Genomic DNA, 4,549 nt, shown 5'->3' on the forward strand with positions numbered 1-4,549 from the left:
TTGTTTACATTGCTTTTATTTTCCTTTTTGGCCTTTCGTCGAGGCGCCTCTCCCCTCATTTTCCTTGTGTGCTTTAATTTGTTTTTAGAAATCGAACCTGTGGATCTGACATTTTTAAGAAGTTGCTCCTTACTTCTACCTATTCTCTCGTCATGCACATTGTTCACATTAGCTTTATGCCATATCACTGTTAATTCATCCCCACTAACTAAATATCTTAATATGCAAAGTATCCACATCAACAATGCAGCCCATGTGAGATGCAAGACCGGACAACCTCATCAGGGTCAACTGACCACAAATCTGTAGTACTACGCACCAAGATAAATCTGGTCATCGAAAGGACTCAAGACCCGTCGTTTTCACTTCGGCTCTTTCGCCTTCTGTAACAGACGATGCGTTCTAAACGAGCCCCCAGACGCATCTTATTTTACCTCCCCGCACATCTCATCTTCCCACCTCATCACGAGGCGATCTAATGGAGCTGCAGCCAGAGAATCTTGGCTTCACCATGTGCGACCTCAGGCCAAGATCGGCTAGCTGCTCCGCCAGCTGCACGCTTGGGCGAAAACATCGCATGCCACCGCATCACGAGCACCCGGCATCAGCTTCGCTCGGCCATCCACGTCCTCCTTCCTCATGGGCTTCACCGGGTGGCCGCTGCACGCCATACCCCCACCGGGACCCGGCGTGGTGCCACCAACAACCTTGCCACCGCCCATTGTACATCCTTCAGCCCCTCCTCCCTTCACTCTGGTTTGGAATGCAGCAAGCCGGTCGGTATGGCGTGCGGATGTAGATGAACAAGTTGGGCTATTTGCACCATGTTTCTGATCGCCTATACCAAACTTTTTTTCGCGAATATGCAAGATGCGTATCATTCCATTAATAGGTAGAAAGCAAGAGTGTCAGGATTACACGGGTATCACTTTACCAAGTACGCAGAGTTGGCATGGAAAAGTGGTACATGAGCAGAATAGATGGGGGTGCTCGGCCCCAACCTAGCTATCTACACATCAGGGAGGCATAAAGTTTGCGATGTCCTTGGCCCCGGCAGAAGCCCATGTCCGAGCGTCGTCCTTGATGATCTGTAGAAGTAGCGTGGAGGAGGGGTGCATGTGGTCGAAGATGCATGCATTCCGGTGGCGCCAGATGGACCGCACAGTGAGAAGAGCGAGGGAGGCGAGACCTTTCCGCAAGGCTGCTGGAACCCGCCTGGTAGAGTCAGCCCACCACTCGAGGAAGCAATCATTCGGTGCCTGGAGGGGGGATTGGCAGCCGGCACCAGGCGAAGATCTCATGCCAGATGATCCGGGAGAATGGGCATTGTATGAGAAGGTGATCGAGGGTTTCCAGCACTTGGTCATAGAAGATGCAGCGGTCGTCATGCGGCAAGCCATGGCGCGCGAGGCGGGCGGCGGACCAGCAACGATCCTGGCTTGCGAGCCAGGCAAAGACACGGATCCGCAGCAGGGCCCACGTGCGCCAGATGAGTTTCCAGCTGGGCGCGATGGTGGAGCCAGCGAACATGGCTCGGTAGCAGGAATTCGCAGTGTAGATGCCCAAGTCGGTCCACTTCCAGCGTAACACGTCGGGGTCGAGAGTTAGGGTTACGGTCTGCAGGGCGCGCCAAAGCTCGATGTATTGAACCATCGCAGCCGGCCCCAAGGCACCCTGGATGTCTCCCACCCAGGCCCTGTTATGGATGCCCTGCGCAACGATCGTCGTACGCCTCCGGCGCTTGGGGACCAAGGCGAGGACGGCCGGCGCAAGCTCGCTGACTGATGAGGACATCAATACCATTGTTACACCCACAGCCCCTACTGTTACATATACTGGACCAATTACTAGAGCTCGCGCACGCCAATTAAATTACCAGGTACTTTCGTTTCTTGGTAATGATTCTAATGTTCATGAGATTATGATGCTACCTAAATTGGATACATTTGTTTTGCTTACAAATGAAGGGCCTAGCTTGGAGAAGGATGAACATTGGAGCAAGAACACGCATGGAGTTGATGGCATGCGCAAGGGGATCAAGAACGGAGTTACAAGTGATGATTTCAGGACTTTGAAGCCGCCATAAGGAGTGCATGAAGCCTTGGACGAAATATACAAGATGCCACTTCATAATATTCGTCCATAGGCTATTCTAGGTGCCGCGTCACCTTATTAATGGGCCAGGCCCATGTAATTTCGAAATACTTAAGTATAGGCTATTTTTAGAGTCCGTATGTGTGGGGAAACAAGAGTTAGGGTTGGTTTCGGACCCCACCCTCAAGGGCCACGAAATTCCCCCCTCTTCCTCCATATATACAGCCCTTAGGGCATCGTTTAGACTTTGGGTTTTGTTTAGATTAAAAGTTCGCCATAGCTGCAACTTCGCGTAATTCGTTTGTGTCCAACGACCAGACCAAGACGTCACAGAACCCCACCTTGATCAATAAAGCTTTCATCTTATATTCGCAATATCCCGATTGCAATCTCAGTTTCTTGCTTGTTCTTCGTTTGCTCGCAGGAAACAAACCCTCGTGGTCAGGTTGATCGTGCTCCGGCGTGGTCAATAACCCTCGGAAGTTGGTTTAGCGATTGCTAAGGCGCGACGTCTCGCACATTCGTAGTCGGACCGTTAAGGTCGACTCCCACAGAAAACGATAGCCACCATCTCATCGAAACATCGGGACACCTTAGCCTCTATCAAGTGGTATCAGATTTCCAGGTTACTCGGTGAGATTTTATAGTTTTTCGTAGATTAGATCGAGTATGTTCTTCATACCTACAGTCCACGAAAAAGCCAGAAAAAAAATTAGGGTTAGTTCATCATATCCGAACCAATCTGAGCCTTTGCATAATATTTTTAGGGTTTTTGCTTTGTTGAATTTGCGGTTGCATCGTCGTGTCAAGTTGCTGGTCTTAGAGTCTAGTCTTTTAGAGTTTCGAGTTCTGGTCATAAGTTGTCACGCCGCCGCCGCACCATCGTCATCGCCCATCTACCACTTTTGCTTATCCGCCGCCGCTCTAAATCCATATCCATATACCACCACCAATCCGTATCCATATACCACCACCAATCTGTATCCATATACCACCACCGCTACCATATACCACCACCGCTGCCATATACCACAACCATATATCCACCATCAATCCGAGTTCTTCTCATATTAGGTTTGTTCTTGAGATCAATCTAAATTCTGATTCGTGTTTCCTTGCCTGCGTAGGTCTCGGAAAAAAAAGAAAAGAAAAAAGAGTCTGAAGACCCCCGGGCAGTTTTTAGGCCAAATTTTTCACGGGCAAATTTTTTTTCCCTATCCTATTTTTAGGCTTTTCTGAGTCTTTTGAGCCACGTGCCATCATAGTGATTTTTTGTCGCACTTTTTCGTCGTCGCTGCCCTGATTTCCGAAAAAAAAGTGAAAAAAAATTCCGTGCCCATCCTATCAGTTTGACGAGGGAAGAGTTTTGAGACACTCGCCATTATAGTGATTTTTCGCAAAAAAAAGGAGCACAAAAAAAGGAGCGCAAAAAAAAGAGCGAAAAAAAAGAGTTCCAGAGTGTGCTTTTCCCTTATTTACGTGCAGCGCCGTGATTTTGTTAGTGTTCTAGGCTCGCGTCTCTAGCACGGTCTAGCCTAGGACCAGCGCAGTACCGTCGTTGAGCGTTTATTCAACTTTGCATCTCTGAATTGATTATTGCTGACCCTTTTTGCTACCATACTATAAGCCTTTCCAGCTCCACATACATCTACGTCGTGCGTTTGACTCTCCCTAGCAATCGCTCTATCCAAGCTTTTGAGAGTTTTGACTACAACGATTGTCGATCACCGCCTGCTGCTGGGTAAGAACTGGTAAGAATTTGAGATTTGCTTGACGGATTTGTGACACCCGCCACCACCACCACTTGTTAGTAGTCTGTAGGATCATATTCTTGTGTGTTTCTATTGCTGCTAACCATGCCAGGATCACAAGCCGACGAGACTGACTGGGAGAACTTGACGAACAAGGAGCTTCATGATACGTTTCAGCAAATGATGAGTGGACAGGTGCACGATGTGATAAACAGATTTGAAGAGGCCATGGAGAAGATAGATGGCATGGAGAAGACGTTTGAAACAAAGCTCGATAACAAGTTTGCTGAATTGCTTTCGCGTTTTCCACCATCACCACCGTCTGCTCCTGCCGCACCTCTGCAACAACAGCAACAACATCGACTACCTCCACGTCGGGAAACAGCCCTCCGCCGAGCGAGCCGTGTCCCTCTTCAGTCGGGCCAAACTGCTGGTGCTGCTGTTGATACTTCTGTGGCTCCTACTGCTGATGTGGAGGAGGATGATTATGTGGGAGGTTATAAGGATGAGGTTGATCAAAATCAGAACTACATGCCACCACCAGCACAGCAACCACCAGGTTGTCCACATGCAAATAATGGCAATGGTAGGGCTCACCCTCAGGTACGAGATCATGACCATCTCCCTAAACTAAAATTGAATATTCCACCATTTGAGGGTAGATATGTTCCTGATATATATCTTACTTGGGAGTTAGAAACTGA

This window comes from Triticum dicoccoides, chromosome 1A, assembly GCF_002162155.2.
Source record: "Triticum dicoccoides isolate Atlit2015 ecotype Zavitan chromosome 1A, WEW_v2.0, whole genome shotgun sequence".
NCBI classification, from domain to species: domain Eukaryota; kingdom Viridiplantae; phylum Streptophyta; class Magnoliopsida; order Poales; family Poaceae; genus Triticum; species Triticum dicoccoides.